General features: G+C 51.2%; 1 protein-coding gene across 4 annotated transcripts in view; it reads left to right on the forward strand.

Moving 5' to 3' along the window:
- TSPAN18 (tetraspanin 18) overlaps nucleotides 1-27392 on the forward strand; it is a 202237-nt gene that overhangs the window by 119620 nt on the left and 55225 nt on the right. For 3 of the 4 annotated variants that reach the window (XM_030828679.1, XM_030828676.1, XM_030828677.1), the window contains exon 3: nucleotides 10990-11130. The gene's annotated coding sequence lies outside the window, so the exon portion shown is untranslated. Of the gene's footprint in view, nucleotides 1-10989; nucleotides 11140-27392 lie in introns of all 4 variants that reach the window. The other variant, XM_030828680.1, reaches the window with a different exon arrangement.

Raw genomic sequence — 27392 nt, forward strand, 5'->3', positions numbered from 1 at the left:
CCAGAGAGCTCTGCAAACCAGCAAGGGAAGCAGGAGAAGGCAGAAGAAGTAGCTAAGCAAGGGTGAGGTTTAAGAGCAGGCTAGCCTCAGCCTGGTCTCTGGGGCATGAATGGCCTCTCAGACGTTGCCCCCAACAGAGGCAAGGGGGGCTGGACTGTTACAGCCCCATGTCAGCCTGTCAGTGGCTACGGGCTAGGCCTGGGGGTGCAGATGGGGGTGTGGCCTCCCAGGGATCTCCGGGCAAGGTGGCTTCACAGCTAACAGCAGTTCCCCTGGAGAAGGTTGCAGCCCGTGGCACTGCTGCAGTTGGGATGGGTGTCCCGTCCAGGAAAGGGGACCAGGGCCCAGCACCCAAAGCACCTGCACACCCTGAAAGCCCTCAGTCTAGGATGATGAGGAAAGCACTGGCCGTGGCACCTGGCAGACTTTGGTGCGATGCCCCTTCTGCCACTTGACAGGAATCAGTGACCTCCCTGGGTCTCAGTTTAATGACCCCTCCCACATAGGGCCCACAGGGTTTGCTTGAGGACACATCAGATGCCACAGCTCATTGGCCAAGCACACAGTAGGCCATGAGCATCAGTCGGGTGGGGGGCATCCGACTTGTTGCTTTCCCCATAAATAGGGAGACTGTCCCAGGATGGGGTCTTTCCTGTCTGGCCTGGCCCAAGCGAGTGCCTTCCCTTAAGGGTGAGAGATAGACTACATGACCCCTAATAACTCCTGTCCCCAGGACCAACAGAGAAGAAGGCCATTGTTCTCAGCTCCCTTCCTCCAGAAATGAGAAACACAGCTGAAGCCACTCCTGCTCCCCAGGGCCTGCCAAGGCCTGGAATTTCACCAGGGGTGTTTGTCCCCGACATGACTGATTTATTCCTATTGTTATTCCTACATATCAAGTGATATGTAGATACATTCTGCTTAGAAAAAAGGACACATTTCAGGTGGGGTTAGAACCCCTCCTGCCACCATTTGCCAAGAGAACCGATGACAACTCCGTGTCCTTGTGTGGTTGGAGTGTGCTCACGAAAGTTCTCCTTTAGGGTGGGGCTGCCAGGGTTTGGGAGGGACTCGCACAATCCCAGTGAGGACAAGGGTGAAGGCCAGGCACTTCCCAAGGTCCCTGCTGGCTGGAGGATGGCACAGAGGGGTGCATAAGCTGCCTGGCTTCGGTTTTTCCAGAAAAACCCTTCAATGTGGATGGAATGATCATTGTAATAATAATAATAGTTTCCACTTACTGAGCCTTACTCTGCCCCAGATAGTAGCGATGGGTCTTCTCCTTGTGTCTTCTCATTGAACTCTGCACATGAGACACATCCCCATCTTACAGATGAGAAGGCAGAGGTTCAGGTTCACATAAGGTATCTAAGGTCACATAGTAAGTGATGAGGCCAGGGTTCAAATTCAGCCTCACTCACCCAGGAAGTGGGGTGCAGAAGACCCTGACACTTGTCCCAGTCGGTGCCAGCTGGCCTTATCCCAGGTACGGGTCATTTCACTACCCTGGCTCAGGCTCCCCAGATTCCTCCTCACCTCACCTTTACTCATCTGTGGGCACTTAGCCCTCTGCCTTCCACTCCAGGGTTGAAGATGGTGGAATACCTCTGTCTCCTTACAGAAAGGAGAATGTAGAAGCCCAGAGAGGGCACTTGATCTGCTCCAGGATGCACAGCAACGCCATCCCAGGGCTGTGGCTAGAACAAGGGTTTCCTCCCTCTTGGTCAGCGTTATTAACCTATTGACCTTTCTGCTTTAATCCAACCCCAGACTTGGCCATGCTGCACGTGTGTGTGGGGATGTGAGTGCGTGGAGAGAAGAGGGAAGCTCCTCTCCTTGGTCACGTTCACCACACACAGCCTGAGCAGTGGGCCAGCGGGGAATCTCTGGGGACTGGCCGGCTCTGAGTGGAAGCTGCTTCCGGCGTCACCTGCCCCTTCCTACAGCTCCCTGGATGTCACACTTCCCACTTCCTAGCGGGGCTAGCCCGGCATCCCCTGACCACCCAGAGGTTGCCCTCTAAGGCCTGTGTACTTTCTTTGTGGTCTGGCCTCTGGCTGAACAGGGGGTTTTATACGAATCCCTGGAGAGAAATAGATCAATGCTCCCTGGAAATGTCTCCATCAGCTTCTGGAGAGTGGATTTCAGAGTTCCAAAGATCAAGGTTTGAACATCAGACAAGGGGGAAAAACAAAACCCAGGACCTAGAATGGTCCTTGTTGCCCCTGCCATGAAGTTCCTCTGGGTCCCTGTTAGCCCAGGCACCTTCGTCAGCCCCCCCCACCCCCCCACTGCTGGGTCCCTGTCTACCTCCCTCTCCTCTCTCTTCTCATACCTCTGCCAAAGCACAGCCCGCCTGCTGCTTTCTACACCTGCTGTGCAAATGGCGGCCCTGCGCTGTTGCCTTGGCAGTGTCCTCTGCTGAGAGCACCTTTCTTCCTCATCTCCAACACCCATTGCAGCTAAGCCACCCATCCAGGTGCTACTTTCTCCATCTTCAACAGCGCTGTTATCCATTCATTCAGTGCCCAGGTATGACATGCCATTCCAGGCCCTGGGAATACAACAGTCAGTGGTTCAGATCATTCCCCAGCCTCTGTCTTTTCAGCTATTTGGGAACACATCGCTAACTCAGCCTCACTGCAGAGACAGTGCCAGAATTTCTGTGCCCTCCCCCAATGCCTGACAGAGTAAGTTATACAGTAGGCACTTAATGAGTGTTTGCTGAGTGAATGAATGATGAATATCACTTACTGCCTTCTATTGTAATGTCTCTGCAGGGATTTCACCACCCATTGGTCGAGTACTGTATGCCATGTTCAGCTCTAGGCACCAAGTTTCTGTGTTCCCAGGGCTTATTCTTCTTATTTATAATAACAACAAAATAGCTAACATTGGCCCTTCTCTTGTGCCAGGCCCTGATTAAAGAGGCCTTGGTGAAGAGGCAATGGCAATGTTACATGTGCAATGTCATACGTAGTAATAACACTATCAGTAGGAACTCTGATTATCCCCATTTTACAAATAAGAATTGAGGCCCAGAGAAGTTAAGGCATTTTCCCCAAGTCACACAGCTGTCCAGAAGTAGAGACAGGACTCCAACACCAGCACTCTCACTCCAGAGCTCAGCCTCTTACGTTTATTGAGTGACTGAATGAATGACTCGTGTTGCTGCTTGATATGTTGGCTCCTGAAAGAGTTAATTCACACTCAGGAGTGGCTGCAGGGGCCTTCTTTGTGCAAACACGTACATACCATGCATACATGCACATATGTGTGCCCCCCCTTGGCTCTCTCTTCAGTGTGTGCCACCTGTGCTAGAATCCATTGTCCTGTCCCTGATTCTTGCCTCTCAAGTGGACCATGCACTGGCCCTGCGTCTGAGGGTCCTTATATAGTCTCTTTGCTCAGCCAGACATGGGAGTTACTACGCCCTAAAGGATCAATTGTTCCTAAATGCAAGGAGGATGTTTGTCAGGGGAAGGGGAAAGGAACCAAGATGGTCTGCAAATGAACTGTGACAGATAAACCTCACCTCCCAGGAGACTCTTGGGAAATATGCAAGCTTATAAAAATGCTCTGGGCCATTCCAACTTGGAAGGCACAGATGCATCTAATATCTACCAAAACATCCATTCATGTGATCAATTGCTCACTGCTTCATCAAAAGCTCAAGTGTTCGTGCTATACTAACGCCCTAAGAAATAAAGGAGGGACTTGGGCATTGGTAGTCTTCCAGGGCCTAAAACAGCAGGTGGGGAAGTTAGACCTTGGTGAAGAGGCAATGGTGAGCTATAGAAGGTTTTTGAGCAGGAGAAGATCTGTCTTCCTGCCTGGTGGAGGATGGAATGGAGGGGCAGCAGAGAGACTGTGGAGGTTATAGCTGGGGACTGGGTGAGAGGGGATGAAAGCTCGGGTTAGGGACGTGGAGTCCATGGAGCGGGTGGGGAGAAGGGAGGGGCTTCATTATGGAGATATTTCCAGGTAGATGGGACTGAGTTGTTTTGGGAGGGGAGAGAGAGTGGAATTCGAAGGCCCATAAGTCTGGGAGACTGAATGATTGGAAGCATCCCTGGAGGGGCCATTTCTGGGACAATAATAACAGTAATTGCTATATAGGCCTTCCTCTGTGTCAGGCACTGTGCTTTATGGCTTTTGCTGTATTAAATACTCACAAGAATCCCCTCAGGTGATAACTGCCATCGTCTCCATGTTACACTTGGGGAAACTGAGGCACAGTTACCTTGACAGAGATTACCCAGCCAATAACTGGTAGAGCCAGGATTCCACTCCAGGCAGCTGCCTGCAGAGCTTCTGCTGGTAACCCCCGCCCCATGCACCTCTCCATCCACAGGCCTGCAGGAGGCTGTCTTTATTTCTGGAGTGGACATGCATTTCCAGGCGGAAGCACTGAGAGGAGAGGACCAGGGCTTCACTTGTAAACTGACCGGAGTGCAGAAGCAGCACCCCGGGGAGGAGGCCGCAGCCCTCTGGGGCTCCCGGTTCTGTGTGGTGGGGACATCAGCCCAGAAGATTAATGAGAGGGCAGGGGAGGGAGGAAAGGAAGGAAGGGAAGGAAGAAAAATTGCTGCCCATTATACCTGTCCTTTGGCAAGGCCGGGTAATTAGCAAACCCTCGGCAATAAAATATTTCGTTTTGGTGTAATTGCAAAGTAATTACGTGGTATGGGTTGTGTATTAATCGTGTTGATTAATTACACTCAGGCAGTAATTAAACATCTGCTTGATAATCGTGTGCAGCCTGAGGCTGAACTTTTGTACACATACACACACGCCTGTGCCACATGCAGAGCTCCTTGGTCTCTGCTCATTGGGGCAGGGGGTGGGGGTGTGTGTTTGTGTGTGTGTGATGTGGGTGTGTTTGACAGAACCTCGTTTTCTGTTTTCCGGAGCGACCTCTCCCTCCCCCACCATACAATGAGCACTTTGTTCCCCCGCCTCACCTGGAACACCGGGAGGAACTGACCTAGGACTGGGGCTGTGCCACCCCGCAGCCCCTCTCAGAACAGAACATGAGGCCCAGGTGTCTCCTGTCTGGCAGGGCTGCCAGGCCAAGCTGGGTTGTCACGGGGCTCAATGTGCTGTCATGTCTTAGAACTCACTGCAAACTTTGCCACCAGTCCCCTCCTGCACCCTCTTAGACTGTGTTTGGCTTTGAGAGTCCTTTCTTGGGCAGATTCCTTTCCCCAGCAGCTGGGAGAAAGTTCTTACTTATTGTAGGAACCACTTGGGCTGAGGCCCCAGTACCAGTACAGCACACCCATTAGGACTGAATTTAATAACCTGATCCTGGACACTGTGGGGACCAAAGCAGGATGCTGACCTGTGTGCAGGAGCCCTGTTTCTCACCTGGATCCTACCCTTGCTGTGTGACCTTGAACAAGTCACTCCCCTTCTCTGTCTCTCTGCTTCCTGGTCTATAAAACAAAGAAAAACTGAGCTCGGAGGCCTCCAAGGGCCTTTCCAGTGCTGCTGTACTCAGATTCTAATTTGGTTTGTACTAATTAGGAATCGGAGACAATTTAAATTCAATACATATGATCCTTAGTGAGTAAACATTGGAAATAATTCCTTCCTTTATGACTTCCCAAAGACTCATTCATGAGCAATGAGAACCCAGCTAAAATCAATAGCTTTTATTTTTCAGACAGAGAAATTGCAGGTTCCTTGAACTGCTGGGCATTGCAATTCATTGTTGTATTTTAAAATTTTATGTTTATGTTTATGGACTGCCATTAGATAATATGGATTCATCCTGAAGGTTTTTTTTTTTCATTAACTTAACTCATTTTACTTATTAGTTCACATTTATAGCTTGGGTTTAATAAGCGCACTGTGCAAAAGTCATAAAATACCCTTTTTCTTTAACAATATTTTAAAATCAAGACTCTTTTCTGAGTCATCTCAGGTTTATTTGCTCATAACTTGCTTCTCCTGTGATTTGAGGCCCAGCACAGCCAACTCTAGCCTGTTACTTGACCTTGAGCTTCAGTGTCTTTATTTGTAATAGCGGAAAGGTATCATCACTAGTTAATAAAAGTAATAAATTTTAAAAAGCAAGCATTTGACAATCACTTACTGTATTCAGAGTGGCTCTGATATATAAGGTGGTTGAATCTCACATTCCTGAAATGGCTTTATTTTTTTTTTTTTTTCTGACTTTATAGGGGAGGGAACTGAGGCCCAGAGAGGTTAAGTGACTTGCCTGAGGCCACACAGTTGGTGACAATGGCAGAGCTGGGATGCAAACACAACAAGTCTGTATGGGTCAAGCTGACACCTCAAATTAACCCTCACAGTATCTAAATCAGCCAACATTTTCCCTCCCACATCTGTCTTCCTACCCTCAGCCTGTCAGACTCAGTATCCCCCCACACCACCCACCCACCTTCCCCGGACATCCCCTTATCCCCATCCACCCCACCCCCCACCAGGCCCTGCCCATCCTCCTTCCATCCTCTCGTTTTCTGTTTCCATTGCCTGGGCTTCTTGCTGCTTTTATTTATTTATTTTAATTTTTTGTTGTTGTTGTTGAGACAGAGTCTCATTCTGTCACCTAGGCTGGAGTGCAGTGGTGCGATCTCGGCTCACTGCAACCTCCATCTCCCGGGTTCAAGTGATTCTTCTGCCTCAGCCTTCCAAGTAGCTGGGACTACCAGGTGTGTACCACCACGCCTGGCTAATTTTTTGTATTTTTAGTAGAGACAGGGTTTCACCATGTTAGCCAGGATGGTCTTGATCTCCTGACCTCATGATCTACCCACCTCAGCCTCCTAAAGTGCTGGGATTACAGGCGTGAGCCACCGTGCCTGGCCTTCTTGCTGCTTTTAAATCTCCCAGAAGCACATTTCGGCCCTATGATCTTCAGTGGCTCCCCATTGCCTGAGGATAAATTTCATCATCCTTGGTCTGGCATTCAAGGACCTTAACCATCCACCCTTTGCCTTCCGTTTCTGTCTCACTTCCCACTCTGCCTCAACAGGCGGGCTTGGCTTATGGTCTTGGCTCATGGTCTTGAATACACGGCCACATGTGGGTACCCTGTGCCTTTGTTTGCCCTGGTCTCTCTGCCTATAGTGCCTTCCTCATCTTCATACATTCCAATCTTCCCCTTCCTCCAGGAAGCCTTCCCTGGGGCCTCTCACTCCTCTGAATTCATAATGATATGATGAACCCCTCCTTAGCCACCTGGAACTACAGAGCCGTAGGCATCGTCTTCTGTTGCCCGTAACAGTGAACAGCACCTTCGAAGGTGTAATCTCTCATCCTTGGTGCCCCTGGAATCCCAGGTATATAGCAAGTGTTCAATTAATGCTTTCCAAATGAGTGAATGTTCGTGTTCCTCGTGGTCTCCAGGAAACAGAACTCCCTGTCTTCTCTGTTGAATTCAAGACCAGCCCCATACAAATTTTGGGAAATACTTGTCCAAGTTCTACCTACTTTCAACAGCTCTTCCTCCCTCCCTCCCTCCCTATACGCTTCCCTCTGTCTTCCTAGAATTGTCACATTTCTTCTTGATCAGTGACTCAAACAAAACTGTTTTCCTCTCTTCTTCCATAAAACTTACCTGTCCTGGGTGCCATTTACTTGGTTTACTGCTGCGTGAATGGCCTTCTGGTTTCTGGCAAATTAATTCCAGCTATGATGTTCATCGTGGATAATGGTGAAGAAAACGAGATATCCAGGGGCTGCACAACACTCTGTTTTTGAGCCTGAAGATTTTGTAGATGAGGAAACTGAGGCCCAGAGGTGGGGAAAGAGGACTTAGGTAAAGGAATCTGCTGGATTCTCAGTCAAGGCTCCCTGGGGAACTCTCTGCTGTTTCCTGGGTTATCTTGATCTCTGGGATTAGAACTACCACTCTGTTGGTGGTCACTGCACTTTACAGTTTGCATGAACTTGACCTACGACAGGCATCTCAGCTGCTCTGTGAGGTTTCACCAAGGCTCAGAGAGGTGGGTTGCCTGCGTCAGCCACAGAGCCAGTGTCTAGCAGTGGAGCCAGGCGTGGAATGCAAGTTGGGCTGTGCCACAGCTGTGCTCTCCCCACCTCCCCCGTGGATGCCAGTGCTCACTGGCTTCCCTACCTGCTGGCAGCAGCCTTGTGTTTACACCAGACTTGATCTACAGGATATATTCCCCTGGTTGGAGCAGGTAGCTAGAGAGTGAAGGAGACAGAGCCAAGGAAAATGCCAGGCCAGGCCTCCTTGAGAGGGATCTGGCCTCAAGGAGCGTGGGATCAGAAGACAGGTGACATGGGCCAGGCCTGGCTCACGGCCCTCAGAGCTGGGCTTCCTGAGCTGCTGTGGGATGACCAGGGCCTTGTGGCTGTCCACTCCCAGCCCCATCTACCACTCAGCCGTATCCTCCCCAACTGGCGCTTCTGGGCCTGGACTTGGGAAAGGAGCTTTATCTGAGGTTAACACACATGTGCATTTACAATGACACATGTTTACACACTGAGTCCCTCCCCCGACACACACAGATGCATGCCCACCCCCACATGCTGCCAACAGTCATGTGCACACATGGGTGACCCACACCCTCCTGAATGTCTCCAGTTCACACTCTATTTTAAACAGTCTAGGTGGCAGCATCCCACAGTGATCTAGAGCTTCTGCTCGTAAAGCAAATAGGGGTTCAAATCCAGTCTATTTCACAGCCGTGTGTCTGAAAGTTACCTAGCTTCTCCAATCTTCAGTTTCTCCTCAATAGAACAGGGATGATAGCACTGTTAGAATGAAATGGGTGGACACACGTAAAGCACGGACCATGGGACCTTTCTATCTCATTTCTACTCAGCTCCCACAGGCAGCCTTGGCCTGTGGTCTCAAATGCCTGCCCCCCACTCCCACATCTGGGTATCTCCACGCCTGTGCTCACCCTGGGCCCATTGTCCACAGCACCCTGCTACCATCTCCACACACCCATGTCTGCCTCCTCCAGGAAGCCTTCACATGCTGGCGGGTGTTATCAGGGGAATTAGAGGAGAAGAAGCTCCTCTCCCTGGGAGTTATTAGAAGCACAGGCTTCAAAGCTGGCCTGAGAGATGGCAGAGACTGACAGAGGGTCCGTGATCCCCTTTCACAGATGGAGAAACTGAGGCCCCACGCAGATGAGGGTGTGCCTGAGTGTTCACAGCAAGTTAGTGTGGTGTTGGGACTGGAACCCAGGACTCCTGCCTGTGGGTCCACAGCTGTCACCTCCTTCTCAGAGTGAAGACTCCCTCCTCCATGGATCCGTTAGTTAGGTGGGTGATCTGGTTCTCTCAGCCAGTTTGAGGGAACATGGAAGTTGGGGGAGATAGATGGAGGCCAAGGGAGTCCCCAGATGAGCTTCTTTATCAAGTGTGTGATGGTGAGGTACAGAGAGGAGTGGGAGATGCTGGGGAGGAGAGGCCGAGAGTGGGGACTGGGACAGGGTTGGCTGAAGCAGGAACCATGGGCGACCCTGGTGAGCCCGCAAGGATGGCATGGCTGTGTATGCTGCTATTGAAACAATCTCTGTTGTCACCTCTTTCCTGCAGCCGTTTATTTATTTCTTTATCATGCCCTTTTGGAAAATGCTGGGAATGCCACCCCTCCTGGGGAATGCACCCTCCCCCCGCTCCCCAGTTCACACCGTCTGGTGTGACATTCGTGCTCACCAGCTTGCAGAGCGCTAATGACATTTGCATTTTGCTGGCTGGTGAAATGTGGGCTGTGCTTGGTGACGGGGATGGGGAGGGGGGGTAAGGAGATCCTTAGGCAGATGGGAGGTTCCCAGCCTAGAAAGAGGGTAGGCTTGCTGGTCTGGGGGCTCACGCAGGTCTCTGAGATGCAGAGAAGGGGGAGAAGGTGGGTGCAGAGGGGACGAATGTCTGGCAGAATTTAGAGCTGCTGTTTATCTAAAGGCTTGCCAGGAACACAAGGCAACCCCAAGTCTGGTGTTCCAGTTCCCCTGACATGCACATGCACTATCCTCTGCGTCACCTCCTTAACATTTATTGAGCAATTTCTAGATGCCAAATGCTCCTCTGTGGGCCTCACAGACTTATGAAAGTCATTTTAATTCCCGGCAATCCTCGGGAAAAGATGCTATTATTATTACCATTTTACAAATGAAGAGTCTGAAGCTCTGAGAGGACACCTGACTTGCCTCTTCTGGAAAGAGGTTGCTCCAGCTTGTGGCCAAGGTCCACCTGCCTCCAAAGCCCGTGCTCTTGGCCACTGTGGACGACCTCCTGTTCTTTGTCTGGGCTTGAGCAGAACCAGGAAGCATTGTCTGCTGAGGCCCAAGATTGGGTAGGGGTGGTGAGCATCCTCCCCCGTCCGCCACCACAGCATGCAACAGGCTCCTGCTATGCTCCTGGGGCTGCTCCAGTCTGACAGCTACAGAAGAGGGTATGGCCCTGGAGAGAGGCCTCAGCATGAGTCAGGAGAGACCCAGAGTTTAGGCCTTGCTCTGCCACCAACTTGCTGTGTGACTTTGAGCAAGTTAGTGCCCCTCTCTGGGTATCAGTCTCCTTATTGGTAAAAAGAGGCCATTGGTCTGGCAGCATGGAGCATCCCAGGAATGCATTTTCACACGAGGAAAAAACTTCTCTCCAATCTGCTTGGACTCATGGAGTTGCCTTGCACTCAGACATACAAATTATGTTTTACATCAAAGCAAATCACGAAACATTTGCTGAGCCTCCTCTCCCTTCTGCAAGGGGCCCTGTGCTAGATGAAGGGGTTATGACGCTTATGTATTTTGACTCAGCACACGCAAACACGGGCACATGCATAGCTTTGTGTCTTAGAATTATTTCCAGGCTACTTCAGTCGGATCTAGATGTTGAGTCCCCAATCCTGATGCTCACCTGCAGGCTTCTGCGGTCTTGGTTTTATCACTTCGCCTCCTGCAGGGCCAGGAGAGCCTTTCAAACAGAAAGAAGAGACCTCAGCTCAGGCAGGTAATCACGGCTGCTTCTGCTTCCCTCTCACAGGTGAGCATCTCCTGGACAGCCTCAAGCTTCAGGTGAGCTGAGCTTCTGACGCTACCATCAAAGCAACTGGAACCCCTTGAATTTGATTTCTGGAGACGCGAGCATAATCCTTTTGCAGACGTCTCAACGCTGGCTCTCCAGGTAACAGAGGTTAGGCTCGTTCAGCAAGGGGATTTCTGCTACTATTGTTGTTGCTACGGGTAACCACCAGCAGGGCACCTGTCATCCTCTTTCATGCATTAGTGTCTGTCTCTCCCATCACACCAAAGGTCCGTGGGCAGGATAGTAAGGGGTGCAGATAGTGAGTGGATCTGAGCCAAGGTTGCTGGGGTCTCACTAGATTAGCCAAAAAGATAACCCTCGGAGGGGCCAGACAGCTGAGAAGGCTGAGGTGCAGGCTAGCCCACCAGGTTGCTGGCCTATGCCCCTCAAGCTCAACTGGGGAAGGGTGGAGCTGTTGCCCAGGTAAGCAAGAACCAGTGGTGGGTCAGAAGTAAAGGTTGGCTGCAGTGGGTGGTGAGAGGGCAAAGGCTGAACTGAGGTCAGATGCTGCATCGTTTGGGAGCCAACACTCAAACTGGATCAAGCAAGACAGGCCATTTATTAGCTTTTTAAAATTGGTTTCTAATATATTGGCGATTTGGGGCCTATTTATTGGTTTCAAGGCAGGCGGGGCTGAATCCAGGGCTCAAATGATGCTGTTAGCACCGTGTCTCACCACATCTGTGTCCTCTACCTCCCTCCTGTGAGCTTCAGTCCTCAGCAGCCACTCTCCATGTGGCCGCAGGGCAGTCACCTGCAGCTCCAGACTGACGTCTTGCTCATTTCAAATCCAATGGAAGGAGAACTTCTTTTTCCCAGGCAGTCCAACAAAAATCCCAAAGTCAAGGCTTATTGGATGGTCTTGGGTCACATGACACCTCTGCCCAATCACTGAAACCTGGAGGATAAGATATGCTGATTGGCCAGACTGGGTCAGGGCGGTCGGTGCGGGGGTTGGGGGGTGCAGGCGGTGCTGAGGAGGGTGGTCGGTGCTGTGGGGACTGGTCGGTGCTGGGGTAGGGGCGGTCGGTGCTGGGGGGTGGGGCAGGGGTGGTCGGTGCTGGGCGGGGGGTCGGTGGTTGGGGGTGGTGTGGTGAGGTCGGTAGGTGTCGTGGGTTGGGGAAGTCAGCCTGAATGCATGAGAGGGGATGGACTTGCAAGGGAAAATCCAAGCATTATTTTTAGAAAAAGGAGAAAGGAATGCTGGGCAGACAAAGCAGCAGATTCTCCCTACTGGTGTCATGGTGGGAGTTGGAGGCGGTGAAGCACCGAGGTGGTCTCATGTGTCCCAGTTGGGATCCTTCCTGTGATTTATGGTACCAGAGTTGGCCTCTAAGTGCCTCATTTTTAGTGAATCTAGTATCTGAAAGCTCAACTTTCACACACGCACACACACACACACACACACACACAGCCCCTATGCTTCTGATGGATCTGCAAGTGGTACTTCACGTTCCAAAAATATTGTTCCAGAAGGTCTTTCTCATAAAGAGTCCCTGCACTCTCTGATGGCCGCCCCACTATTTCAGCCACCCCAGCGCCTGGCTGCCTTGAGTAGACCTCCACTCGCCCGGAAGGCCTGTTCCTTCTTCCCCCCACGTCCACTCCTTCATGGCTGGGGGGAGTTTCTTGAGCCTTTTTAGGGTTTTTTTGCCCTAAATGGGCCCCTTCCCAGAAGACCAACCGCAGCCTTGCTTTTCTGAAGCCCCTTAGAGGGACAGAGGAGCAGAGGGAGACGGACACTGGTTGAGTGGAAGCTCCGTCTCTGGGGTCACGAGGGTACACGTGGCCAGGCCAGCCTGGCAGCCCTGCTGCCCTCCACCGCGGCAGCTCTGTCCTACGTTAAGGGTGCGATGTGTGATTTCATTTGAGCAAATATTCCTCTGCAGAAAAACTACTGAAAACCACAGCTTGCGATGCTGCCTCCCGGGCAGCTGTGGCCAGGCACTTTGTCAGATCTGCCCCTTGTTTGGTTTTGGTCAACCACAAACCTCCTGGCCCTCCCCCAGTCTCTCTCGCTCTGTGTCTCGCCTGTGGGCTCCGAGGCTCTGACTCACCATGCAGCTGGCTCAGCGCTCAGCACCACCCTGCCTTATATGGTGAGCTCCGCACCTCTGGGTCAATGAGTGTTAATTCATTTATTCAGCCAATGGCTGTTGAGTGCCTACCATGTGCCAGGAGCTGTTTTAGATGCTGGGGATTGAGGGTGAGCAAAGCCCAAAGGTCCCTGTCCTCAGGGTTCCCTGCCCTCTCCTCTGGGAGATCTCCTGAGGGCAGGACCCTCCTCTGGGTGTCTTGCCCCCAACCCCTCGCCTGATGTCTCAGACAGTGCTAAACCATAACTGGGCTGGCTTGGTAGATATGTCAGTCAGTTACTTTCCACACCATTTTGTAAAGGCCCCGCCTGTGCCTGATGCAGCAGAAATAGCAGAGTGACTCGGTTCTCAGCCTTTAGGACTTAGGGTGTAAGGTGCCACTCGTCATGGCCCTGGGGAGGAGGAAGGGCAGCTGTTAGAGATCTGTATGCAGACCTGCTCCTGGAGTGTGCACCTGTTAATAAAATGAATCATACAAGCTCCACTTGGCAGGCGTTCTTCATTCATTCAGATGCACTCAACAGGCACCTCAGAGGCCAGATTTTTAAGGGAGACGATTCAAGTCAGGACATCCAAGGCAAAGAATGGGAGGGTCTAGAGCTGAGATATAAAGGAAGGCTTGGGGGTTCAGAGGCAGAAGGAGATGTTACTGCTGCACAGTGGTGGTGTAAAATCAGGGGATGCAAGGCCTGTGAGCTGCGCCTAGATATGGGACAGGTTCGGACGCTAGAAAGGACATTCGGGAGGAAGACACAGTGAGAGCAAAGGCCTGGCAGTGGGACCCTGAGGCTTGAAAGACTGTGCCAGGCAGGAAGCCAGATGAACTCGGTTAGCCTTCTTTCCCGCAGGCCTCCAGGCTTGGCCGTGCTGGGCCTGGGGCCATCTTGTCTTCAAGGCTGCTTTCAGCTACAGCTTGGGTGGGGAGTTTAGTAGCGCCTCCCTTTTCCTTTTGTCCTCTTCTTCCCTGGGAAAGGGAGTTTTGGAGGGCCCTTTCAAAGAGATGGTGCTGCACAAAGACCACAAGTTCTTAATCCTCTCATTCCTGAGATACTATGCAGAGCTTAGGGCTCATTTTCACTTAGAGCATTGCAAGCAGCTGCCCTGGTGGCAGACCCTGGGCTGGAAGTTGGGGGACTTGGGTCCCTGCTGCACTACTGATGTCCTTAGCCTCCTGGCCTATAGTTTGTCAAGCTCCTTCCAGCTTGAAACATTGTATTCCATGTCAGACCTGGGTTCAGATCTGAGCTCTGCTAGCAGTACAGCCTCAGTATTCTTATATGTAAGTTAGGGATAATAATAGTACACTTCTCATAAGACTGTGTGAAGATGAAAGGAAATACTTGAATGACAGAAAGTGCTTAACAGAGCACCTGCCAGGGATCAGCATTCAGTGTAGTACTGATGCTACTGGTGTTGTTATTATTTATATTTCAATCGTATTAATATAACTCTGTGGGAGTCTTCAGTGTATAGGCGCCCGTTGGTCCATGTCCCAAAAAACTTGGTGATGGGGGCCGGGCACGGTGGCTCACGCCTGTAATCCCAGCATTTTGGGAGGCTGAGGCAGGCGAATCTCAAGGTCAGGAGTTCGAGAGCAGACTGGCCAACATAGTGAAACCCTGTCTCTACTAAAAATACAAAAATTAGCTGGGTGTGGTGGCATTCGCCTGTAGTCCCAGCTACTTGGAAGGCTGAGGTGGGAGAACTGCTTGAACCTGGAAGGCGGAGGTTGCAGTGAGCCAAGACCGCACCACCGCACTCCAGCCTGGGTGAGTGAGTGAGACTCCGTCTCAAAAAAAAAAAAAAAAAAAAAAAAAAAAAAAAACAACTTGGTGATGGGGTGGGGCGCCACACCCCTCCCATCTCCAAATAGTGATGGGGCTGGGGCTGCCTTACCCAGAATCACATTTATTCGTTCATTCACCAGCACTTCATTGAGCACTTGCTGTGTGCCTGGGCCTCTGAGAGGCACGTGGGGTCCTATTGGATAGGATGCTCAGGGTCCCTGCTCTCAGCAGCTCAGGTCTTCAGGCTGAGGCCTTGGGGGAAAATCCCGCCCCAGCTTCCCATGGCACCCGAAGCTTTGTTCAACCCTCCCTTGCCATCTTGGGCCTAAGGCCTGGGTGAAATGCCAGAGAATCCACTAAAATGGGCTGGTCCAGTGTTGCACATGGACTTTATGGGGTGGATTGCCAGGTCCCAGTTCAGCATCAGGAAAACTAAGTGTTTCAGGGGGAAGATGGGCTTGCCCTGGGTGCCAATGGCAAGGTCCTGTTTCATTTTCATCCCCCTTTGATGCTTGTTTGGATCCTGAACTGCAAAGGGTTTTGATTATTTCTGGAGGACGCCAAGCCTGTACATGGAAGGTGCTGGGGGTCCAGTCTGCACCTGTGTTTGCCTTGCGGTCTCCTGGTGGGTGTCTCACCCTCTCTGGTCTCTGGCAGCCAGCAGAGCCTGCCATGTGGGGCATCAGCCAGGGGTTGGTGAATGGATGGATGGGTGGAAGGACCACAGTGGATTTACTAGAATCCATGTTGTTCCAGCCTCAGCTGGGGTGGTTGGAGATACCAATCTCTTGGCTTGTTTTTCCGTGACAATTTGATTTTGGCTCCCGTGGAATATAAGGAATTTTCAAGTAATGGAATGGACTCAAAACAAATGGCTTTTGAGCTGATCAAGTTTCTCAGTTTGATTTCAGGGAGGCAGCCTGGCGTGTACCCTGATTTAAGGACAGAGCTTGCAAATGCCAGCTCTGAGGCTGGGTGACCTTGGGCATGTTATTGAGTCTCTCTCAAATTCTCGACTCTCATCTAGAAAGTGGTAGCACTAATGGCATCATAGGGCTGTGATGAGCTTTAAATTAAATAATGAGTGTTAAAACATGTTGCAGAGCTCTGGGCACGTGGTAAATGCTCAAGAAAGGATGATGATGTTGTATTTAATGAACACCCTTAAGCTATTTGTTGCATCTTCTTGCTCCCACACAGGTTTTTCCAGACTGCTTTGCATTCGTAAGACAAAAAAATTACTTTGAAAAGTTATTATTACACAAGCAATATAGGCTTCTTAAAAATTCAAATGGTCTGGAAGGATTTAAATTAAAAAGCAAATTCCTCTTCCCTCCACCTGCCAACCCCATCAGTCCCTTTTCCTGGCAACATTCTCTTTGACTGTGGGGCTCTTTAAGACTAGAACTTTTCTTCTTTTTTTTTCTCTCCTTAAGGACAGGGGACAGGTATGCAGTCAGGAGGGGACAGTAGCCTGGTGACTGTTGCAGCCAGTTGTCATCCAGGCTAAAAGTCCTGCGGCTGGTGCCAAGGGGTCTCAGTGGAGCAGGAGTAGGAGCAGTCGGGCCCCTTAGGCAGCCTGGCTTCCCCGGCACTGTTTGCTCTGAGACACAGGGGTCTCTAGCACTCTATGGGGTCTCGGAGTCCTGGGGATGGGAGTGGCCTGAGCCGAACCACATTCAGGCCAGGCTTGGAGTGCCAGGCTCACAAGCAATGTGGATGGCCACCTGCCGGGGACCCCTCTTCTGTCACGGTGCCCCAGGGCTCAGTCCAGCTCCAACTTCTGTGACCCCGGCAGCACAATCGATTGCTCCTGCTCACCTTCTGACAGTCTGCACTCCCAGCTGTGCCCTCTGCTGCCACACTCGGGCAGAGGCCCAGGTCCAAGTGAACACAATTGGCATTAGGTTCCACCAGGACTGGCATGGGGCCCAGCACATCATTGGTGCTAAATGGACTTGCAGCAGATACAAGGTGTGCCATCTGCCTTCACTTCTCTAAATCTGATTTAATCTGCCTTCAGCTCCCTCCGCGCATCTGAAAGACATTCAATCCCAATTATGTTGAGGAGTGGATTTCTTGCCACCTAGGATCACGTAGGAGTCTTGGTGGCCTTATGTGATCCGAAACATTTGGGAAAGGCTGCTGGACTTGAGCCCACACAGGGGCCCCACATACAGGCTTCTTTGCCAATCTCAGGGTCTAATGAGGCCAGGTGGGCAGCAGCTATTTCTGTGCTAGCCAGGGCACAGCTGTGGTCTTTGGTTGCAACTCCGAGCTATGAGCTTCGGTGTTCAGTCTCCCAACCATTCCCTGGCATCTCAGGATCACCCCATCAAAGTCTGATCACCTCTTGGGAGAGCTGTTCTGGGAACGGGGCACCTGAGCTTGTAACTTTTGGATCCCACCAATCTGACTGATCTCCAGAAATGCTCTCTACCCCTCCCCTCAAGCCTGCTGCCTCTGCTGCTCTCCTCTGCAGGCTCACACCGCAGCCAGCTTCACAGGCTTCAGCCTAAGCTGTCTTCCTAGACTCAGCCACTTTTCTGACTGGACTGGGAAACCAGCCGCCCCCAAGGCATAGGACGCAAAGACTTGGCCACCATCTTGGGAAAGAAGAGAGAAGAGTGCCCACTGCAGAGTGAACAAATTGGGGAAAAAAAGTCTCCAGACATAATCCTGTCACTCTCATTGGCTGTAACAAATGCATCAATACCTTTCATTCAAGTATCGATTGAGCACCAACCTTAAAGCAGATTCTTTCAGAGGCTGGAAGTAAAAAATAATAAAAGACCAACCTCAAGTTGCTCAGGGTTTAAATGGCGGTTCTCAAACATGGTCCTCAGACCAGCATCACCAGCATCTCCTGGGAACTTGGATATGCAGATTTTCAGACCTCCACCCCAAACCCACTGAATCAGAAACTTGGGAGTGCTGAGGCCCAGCAACCTGGGTTTTGACAAGCCTTCCAGGAGATTCTGATGGAAGCTCAAGTTTGAGGGGGGCCCCTGAGGGCAACAGCAGGCAGCGGTCTGTCTAACACTGTGATGCATCAACCCATAGACCAGGTGATGCACACCGGGGAAAGGGGAGGTACTGGAGAGGGCTTGGTTTATGAATCTTTTTTTTTTTTTTTGAGACAGAGTCTCTGTCTGTCACCCAGGCTGGAGTGGAGTGGCCTGATCTCGGCTCACTGCAACCTCCACCTCCCCAGTTCAAGTAATTCTCCTGCCTGAGTCTCCTGAGTAGCTGGGACTACAGGCGTGCACCACCACACCCAGCTAATTTGTGTATTTTTAGTAGAGACGGGGTTTCACCATGTTGACCAGAGTGGTGTCAAACTCCTGACCTCAGGTGATCCACCCTCCTCAGCCTCCCAAAGTGCTGGGATTACAGGCATGAGCCACCACGCCCGGCTCATTTATGAATGTTTTAAAGGGGGACAAAGGAGTCTGTGTGTGAGCTGAGAGAGAGTAGATTCCCGGCAGAGGGATCGGCACATGCAAAGTCCCTGGGGCATGACAGAGCAGAAGCATTCAAAGAGCTACAAGTGGTGCCACCGGGTGGAGTGAGCAGAGGAAGTAGGGGACGGGAAGGGATATGAGATATGCCTCTTGTGCTGAGTTAGGGCTTTTCCCCAGGAGCACTGGGGAGCCATGAAAGGGTTTATGCAGAGGAGGAGGACAGGTGATGCCCTGAGAAGATGGCAGGGAGGTGGGATAATGGTTGAGGGTGAACAGACTCAGTTTTAGTCATTGCAAGGCCTCCAGCTGGCGACAGGCTGGCTTCTGAGGGCAGGGCTGGGCCTGTGGGGAGATGGAGAAAAAGGAGGCCGGGTGCAGCGTGGATACCCTGGTCATGCAGGAGCCCTGCCCTGTTACTAGATCCTTCCCTCAGGGGACGCAGTCAGAGGCTGGAACCCAGGTGGCCATCTGCCGTCACTCTCTGTCTGAGTGCCTTGGAAGCCTTCAGTTGCTGCCAGGCACTATAATTCATCTTTGCATGCTCCCCTTTATCTTTTTCGGGGTAGAGAAAAACAAAATACCATCTGCATATCTGGGTGCTGGGCCTGGAATGGAGGCACCAGGACATGCAAGAGCTGAGTGTGGAGCTGGGAGGAGACCAGGAGAGGATCCTGTCGGGGCCCAAGGTGGGAGCTGGGCTGTGGGTGTGGGTGTGGAGGTCACCTGGCCTCCCCACCTCAGTACTGGCGTGGGGAGCCCCATGGAGAGGAGGAAGCAGAGGAAGCTCCAGCCCAGCCCCTTCCTCAGAGACCCCAGCCTTCCTTGCTGCTTTCCTAGGGCCAGGCGGACACAGCTTAGGGAATGGGGACTCGCCTCTCCCAGGATCAGGGCTCTTGCTTGGAAAGGAGCTTCCAATGAGCTCATCCTACAGTGAGTCCAGCCACTGGCCGGGAGGAGAAAACTTGCAAACCACAACCAGGGCCCTGAGTCCTTGGGGCGGGCAGAACTGGAGAGGGGGAAGGTGGAGCGCCCACCCCAGGGCAGAAAATGAGGCAGGTCTGAAACAGGCCGCTGGCTGGAGGGCCAGATGGGGACTCTGTATGCTTTGAGTTTGGCAGCTCCTGCTTCCAATGCACCCACTGCTGGTGCCTAAAACTTAAAGTATTAAAAAAAAAAACAAAAAAAACTTAAAAAAGGAAAATAAATAGTAAGGAAAGCACATGGTATAATATAGGAGAAATATGAGCAATGGTGAAGGACTGGCTTAACAAGACTGATAGCACTGGTACAAGAGAATTTAAAAATCAAGAAAATAAAAATAAAATTATGATTCCTTAAAAAAAAAAAAAGAGCAGCTGCTTGGAGCCAGGTGATGCTGGCCCTGGTATGTGTGTACTTAAGGGTCACATTAGCCCCAGCCCGCAATCACTGCTGATTTGTGGTGAGCACTTGGAGGAGCTGTGGTTCTGGCTGAGGGGGTGCCAGCCAGGTTCTGCCCATTAGGCGTCCCCTTTGGAGAGCTCAGGCCCTTTTTTCTGCTTTACTCTTAGTATAGATTTAACTCTCGAAGGAAGCGATCAGCAAGGATGTGTGGCCTCGCAGACTGGGCCGGGAGGGATTTTAAGGTGATCGGTTTTGACTCCTTCAGAGGTGCTCATTCAGCTTCTGCTTACATACCTGTAGCGATGGGGAGCTCACTACCAACCAAGAGAGTGTTCAGACTGCTTTGAAAAAAGTCATTCCCCTGCTGTGCAAAGGCCTTGGGTCGAAATCCTATCCCTGCCTCTTGCTGTGTGACCTCAGACAAGTGACTTACCTTCTGGAGCTCTGGTTTCCTTTAGTCTAAAATGGGTTTGGTAAATACCCGCTTCTCGCTCGTGGAGAGGTTAAAACCAGTTAACTGTACAACCAGGAACAAGTCAGATCTCTCCACGGTGCATAGAAGCTGGGCCCAGACAGTCTTCTCAGCAAATGTACATGTCCCACGTCCAGTAGTATCAGCAGGGTAAATGTCAGCTTCTCCCTGGCACGTAGCTGATGCCAGGATGTGATTGGTGCTGCCCCTACCTCCCTTTGATGGAACCACAGTGCCTTAGAGACACAGCCAGGCCCCGTCCATGGCTTTTAGCCTAACTCAGAAGCCTCAGACCACAGGATGCCCTGAGCTGTCACACAGGCCCAGTGTTCAAAGGCTTCTAGGAGGCTCAATCTCCCTGGAGGCCTCCTTCCCTCACATGGTCCCCTCCCAGGCCCACCCTCCTCACATTATCAGGCTTTGTGTCAGGGTTTTAATGAGGTCAGGGTGGGTGGGCAGGCAGCATCGCCTCAACTCCCACAGGAAATAACAAGAAAGCACCAGTATAACAGCTCAGGTGGAGAGGTGGTCCCTGAAACTGGCAGTGACTTCTGGTCTTGTGACCTCAGGCCTCAGCCCGCAGTGCCACACTTCCCACAGGGCATGGGCCTTGCCCCCTACCTTTCTGCAATCCTGTTTTGCCCTTGTTTCTATTTTATTTTTTAAACAGTTTTATAGAGGTATCATTTACACACCCTAACATTTGCCTGTTTTAAGGATATTATTCAATAGTCTGTAGTAAATTTACAAAGTTTTGCTGCCATCACTACAATCTAATTTTAGAGTATTTCCATCATCCCCCAAAGAAATGTGGCATCCATTCGCCATCAGCCCCTGTTCCCACCCCAGCCCCGGGCCACCACCAGTCTACTCTGTGTATCTATAGATTTGCCTTTTCTGGACATTTCATGTAAATGTACTCATACATCATGTGTGGAGGTGGGTGGAGCGGTGTCTGCTCAATGACATGCCTGTCTCCCCACAGCCAGCTAAGGCCAAGGCAGAAGTGTGGGTTTTTTTAAGAGCTGGAAGAGCTCATTGAGGCCCCTGAGTGCAATTTTTACTTCAGTGCAAGAAAGAAATCCTAGGGACCAATCTCCACACTGAGACCCCTCTGACATCTGCTTGAATACACCTAGTGTCAGCAGCTCACTACTTGCCAGAGACTACAGGAAATTCTCAGATCCTGATCACATAGAGTGCCAGGGCTGCTGGTGTCATTTGATCTTTGGTTTCATCCTTTGAGATGGAATCATTTTACAGCTCAGGAAATTGTAGCTCAGAGAGGTTGAGGCACTTACCCTGGGTCACACAGAGGATGGCTGGATTTAAACCCCACGTCTCTCTGATTTCAAATACATTGTTTAACACCTGCACCACATTTCAGCTATTAAAGATGTCACTACTCTACACTCTGCTGGGGGACTACTCATCTTTGTATTGGGGTTCACTCTGTCTTATGTTAATAACTTCTACTCATCGTTTCTAGTTTCGCTGACTAGACTCACACAGATCACCAAACTGAGAGTGGAGTGGCATAGAGACTGGAGAGGAGGAAGGAAGCAAGGAGGACTTCCTAGAGGAGGTGATGTCTGAGTTGGGACTTGAAAGATAAGCAAGAATTAATGGGCAGAGCTGGTAGGGAAGAGTTTCCAGGGACTCTTAACTGCCAGCTCTTTAATATTTCACAGCTGCTTGAGACTGGAGGGAACTGTCTAGAGTATTTACTCTTGCTGTCTGTCATTTGCAGGTTGGGTTACTATAACAAAATACCATAGACTAGGTGGATTAAACAACAATATTTATTTCTCAAGATGTTAGAGGCTGGAAGTCTAAGATCAGAATGCTAGCATGGTAGGGTTCTTGGTGAAGGCCAAGAATGGCCTCACCCCCAGTGTGATGGTATTTGGAGGTGGGAGGTAAAATGATTCCACAAGGTGTATTCAAGCCTTCATTTTACAGCTCAGGAAATTGTAGCTCAGAGAGGTTGAGGCACTTACCCTGGGTCACACAGAGGATGGCTGGATTTAAACCCCACGTCTCTCTGATTTCAAATACATCCTCATGACCTAATTACCTCCCACCTCCAAATACCATCACATTGGGGGTGAGGATTTCAATATATGAATTTGGGGGGACACAAACATTCAGTCCACAATACTATTTATTCTTCCCCACACATCACCAGTAAGTGATGGTCCAGCAGTAGTGCTTGATTACCTCCAAAGACAGGGAGCTTACCACCTTACCTGGGAACCTGTTCCATAGTGAAGCAGTTCTGATTCTGCCACAACCAGCAGGACATAGCCAGTCCCTCTTCAAACCACCAGCCTTCAGGATGCTGGGCCTGGCAGGCGGGTCCCAGAGGCAGCTTGAAAGTCTTGGCCAAAATGTGCCCTGTTCCTTCATCCATTCTTCCCAATGTGTATTGCTTGCTGTAGATGCTGCTCATGCCTGCACACCTGCCTCAGGGATGCCCAGCCCATGCCCTTGGACTTGGAGGCAGGTTCAGAGTAGCGGTTAAAAGCCACTCACTATGCCCTCATGCAATCTTTTCTCCATGCACAGAGACCAAGCAAGAGAGGGAGCTCTGTAGTTTCTCTTCCTCTTTTTTTTTTTTGAGACAGAGACTCGCTGTGTCACCCAGGCTGGAGTGCAGTGACACAATCTCGGCTCACTGCAACCTCTGCCTCCTGGGTTCAAGCGATTCTCCTGCCTCAGCCTCCCGAGTACCTAGGATTACAGGCACCCACCACCACCAGGCCTGGCTAATTTTTTTTTTTTTTGTATTTTTAGTAGAGACAGGTTTTCGCCGTGTTGTCCAGGCTGGTCTCGAACTCCTGACCTCAGGTGATCCACCCGCCTCGACCTCCCAAAGTGCTAGGATTACAGGCATGAGCCACTGTGCCCAGTCTCTTCCTCTTCTTATAAAGATAGCAATCCTATCAGATTAAGACCCCAGTCTTATGATCTGACTGAACTTCAGTTACCTCCCTAAAGGTCCTATCTCCAATGAAGTCACGCTGGGGGTTAGGGTATCAACATGTGAATTTGGGTGGATGGTGGATGGAGGCATAATTCAGTCCATAGCGTGCACCAACCTCATAGGGTTGCCACGAGGATTCACGGAGTGAATGCATGTAAAACATCAAGTGCAGTGCCCGGCACATGCTAAGTACTGTGCTAGTGTACGCTATCATCAGAGCACTGAGCATTATGGGAGAATCCCCTTTCCATCCTTGCTGCAAGTCTAGACCCTGTGAAAGCCTAATGAATACAGTTCACATGTTATTTAATGATAGCAGCTATCTATATTGTGCTTACTATATGCCAGGCTCTGCTTTAATGCTTTACATAAGTTATTGAAGCTTCACAGCAGCCTTATGAGATCTAGACTCTTAGTATCCTTATTCTACAAAAGAGAACTGAGGCACAGAGAGGTGAAGCAACTTGCCCAAGGTCACACAGCCATCAAGTTAGTAAGTTAATGGCACACAGTTAAGTAATATTATAGTTAATATTAAGTAATATTCATTAAGTGCCACCTGCCCAGCCTGGGCACAGCGTGCCTGTGCTTCAGAGGAGATAGATCCATGACCGGGCAGTGGCAGGACTGCATGCTGAGTGTTCTGACAGGGCAGACCCAGGGAACCGTCATGGAGCCCAGGATACCTAGGGCTGTGGCACCTAGCCAGGCCTAGAGAGACACCAGGGAGGGCTTCCTGGAGATAGGAATGTTTCAGCTGAAGTCGGGAAGAAGATGGGAGAAATGCTTGGATAAGGGGCTAGAGGTGACAGTATGTGGTTGTGGGTTGTTGGAGGACTCAGCCAAAAATGTCCATTCTAAGATATTCCAGTGGTCCCTTGGCAGCACAGGGGCCTTGCATAGCCTAGAGACCCTGGGGTGGCCCAGCACTTTGTGGCAACCTGGAGGTTCCATGTTAGTTCAGGGAATTTCATGGTGGCCCAGAATTTTTTCCAGCACTCAAGGGACCTATGTGGCCTGGGCACACCATGACAGCCCAGAGATTCTGGATAATCCCAGGAGTGCCACGGCAGCTTCAGGAAGTTCCAGACATTTTGGACCCTGGGGATTCTGTGACAACCCCGGAGATTGCATGGCAGCTCCAGGGTCCTGTGGCCCTATTCTTGTGGATGCAGAAAGAACAATATGCAAACTCATAGCAGACAAACCCCTTGACTGGGGACAAAGAAGGCAGCATGGAAGGGACTGTACCCAGCGATGCATTTTACAGGGCTTAAGTCTAAGGAGGAAAGTCTAAGCAGATGTGGCTGAAAGCCCAGTCCCTCCGAGGCCCAGGGGAGCTGAGGGGTCTGGACTCCTTAGGGTTTATTTCCTTGTGGGAAGCTGAAAATGAGCCACCTCAAGGAGGTCTGCGGGGAGTGCTGTCCTGACTTGTAGGCATGTGACTTGAAGAGGACTTAGGATGTGCCCGTTGCCTGGATACAGAGGCACTGGTCCTCACAGCCCTCTGAGCAGAGCATGGGGCAGAGCCCAGAGGGAGCTGTTATCTGCGAAGGGAGCTGGCATTGCTGGACCTACGGACATCAAGATTGACCCCTCAAGGGGCTTATATGATCTGGGCCCTCCCAGGCTGGCATAGCTGGGTTTGTTCCGGCTCTGCCTCTCCAGGCCAGCTGGGCGGCTTCACCTGTCCCCGCCTTGCACCCAGCACCCGCAGCATGGGAATGGCCCTACATCTGTTTCTTAGGGGGCTTCAGGAGCTGAGTGGGGTGGGAAAGACCCCGTATAAAAGCACGAGGACACATTCCTGCTCCACCATGGAGCTGTGCACTCCTGGGCAAACCTTCACACCACTGAGCTTCAATTTCCTCATCTGTAGAAAGGAGATGGGCCTAACACAGTATGGGACATACAGTAACCAATGTTAGTTTCATCTGCACCTCTTCCGCCTGATTCAGAGATGGCAGCCAGGTGACCTGGGCATGGGGAAAAGGGTGGGTCTCAAGAGGAGGGCCCATCTGGCCCCATAATAGTCAATGGTCTTTGTGCCTTTGCCTCTGGGCAAAACCTCCCTCTTCTACCCTTGGAAGAGCCAGAATGATCACTCCCTGTGCCAGGCACTCGATCTCATTTAGCCCTCCCTCTAATACTGTGAGACAGTACTATAGCGATCCCATTTTACAGACAAGCCAACTGAGGCACAGAGAAGGCAACTCAGCTGTCCCAAGTCACAGAGCAAGGATTCATGCCCGAGTCTGTCTTGATTGCAAAGCCTGGACACTAATCACCTCTCTTCCCTGGTAGCCTTCTAGAAACACCCCAGGGAGAAAGAGGAAAATGGTGAGATGGGAACCAGCTGGAGAACAAATTGCATGCTTGGTGCCTGGGTAGGGGGACATCTTTGTCCCTCAGATCTATAGCTGGCCGGGCCTGGCAGTTCCCGGTGGGGAAGCTGTGAGGAGAGGCTGGGGCTGGGTTCCACCCAGGCTGGCTCCTGATCCATTTGAGGATCTTCTAGCCCTCAGCAGCGTGGAGCCTGCTGAGACCACGCTCCTCCCTTTAGCAACCCTTTTTCAGAGAATCCCACAGGAAGAGGAGGGAGGGAAACAGATGTCACTGGAGAGAAGGAGGGGTCCCACAGCCCACAGACCCATTTTGCTTTTCCAACCAAGTAAGAATCAGCATTAAACGGGGGGCGGAGGGGGCAAGACCCACTTCCCCTGCTCCCCTGTAGTTACATCTCCCCCAGGGCTGGAGCAGCAGCTCCATGCAAGAGTGAGAGGCCTTGGACCAGCCCCTTGCAGAGGTACATTGTCCCCCCTGGGGCCCTCCCAGCCCGTGTGGGCCTAGAACGCCAGACAGCCCAACTCACAGCCAGCTTCTCTGATGCTACTGCCAAATACTAGACCATTTACCAGGCTTTTCCAGAGAGCTGGTGTCCCCAGCCAGAGCTCTAAGCCTGCGATTAGGCAAGCAGCAGAGGGCTTAGCTTTCTCTGGGCTGTGGGCATTTCGGTGGGAAAGATAAGCTTGGTTTGGATTAAGCTAGAACATAAAATAATATTTATCCTCAAACAATACTCTCTGGCTGGGAGCAAGTCTGGGCCCTGGGGCTTTGGAGGCCAGGAGCTGCCAAGGGATTTGCCATCTCCCTCCAGGTCACCAGGAAATCTTACCTACCGACCCTCCCTCATCCTGGCTGGTTGCACAACCCGATTTGCAGTGCTTGCTGTCATTACGAAATGGAATTGAGATGTTACAGCATTCAGTGCGTAATTATCTGCAGAGCACTTGCCCTGTGCAAAATTATCTCATCAAATCCTTGTAACTACCTTGGGAGTCGAGCTTATTGCCTCCACATTGATCCAGACTCAAGGCCCAGCTCAGTCACTTCTAGCTCTTGACCTCAGGGAAGTGGCTTCATTTCCTGTGAGCCTCAGTTCTTTTGCCTGTAAAATGGGAGTGATAATAGCTTTCTCAAAGCGTGCTCAGGAAGATGAGCTAGGATTTATATAAAACGCCTCATCTGTGCCCTGGTGCCACAGTAGTACTTAATGAATAGTAGGTGATATTATAAAATCATAGTCTTTCTGGTAAAATAGGCCTTGGGTATGTGAAACAATCTGGCTGGCGTCACAGAGCTATTCAGTGGCAAAGCTGAGATTCAGACCCCAGGTGGTGTGGCGGTGTGGGAGCCAGGCCTCCAACCAACTGGTCAGGAAAAGGCCCAGGCAAGAGCTAGCCTGGCCTGCATGGGGCTGGGGGTGCCACTCAGACACAGCCTGGAGCTCCGGAGAGGAAGGACCCCTGTGCTTCCTGTCCCCAGTCCCCTTTTGTGGAACAGCAGGTCCGTTTTCTGTTCCTTATCCCATGCCTCAGTGACCTGTGCCCCTGGGGACCGGGGGATCACCCTGGCTCATTCCTTGGATGAACAAAGGTGGGTCAATGCTGTCTCTGAGAGGACGGGGCTGACTCCGGGGAGATGGGTGTTATGTGTCAAATAGGGTGTGTGCCAGCATCCGCAGCCTGGACACTGTAGAAGGCACTCCTCTGGGTTTTAGTGACCTTCGCCACATGTGACCTTGCTGTGTGGCCTGAGGAGATCCCTGTCCCTCTCTGGTCTTTGTTTTCTGATCTCCAAAGTAAAGGCATTGGAAGTAAACAGAAGGGACCA

This window comes from Nomascus leucogenys, chromosome 15, assembly GCF_006542625.1.
Source record: "Nomascus leucogenys isolate Asia chromosome 15, Asia_NLE_v1, whole genome shotgun sequence".
NCBI lineage: Eukaryota > Metazoa > Chordata > Mammalia > Primates > Hylobatidae > Nomascus > Nomascus leucogenys.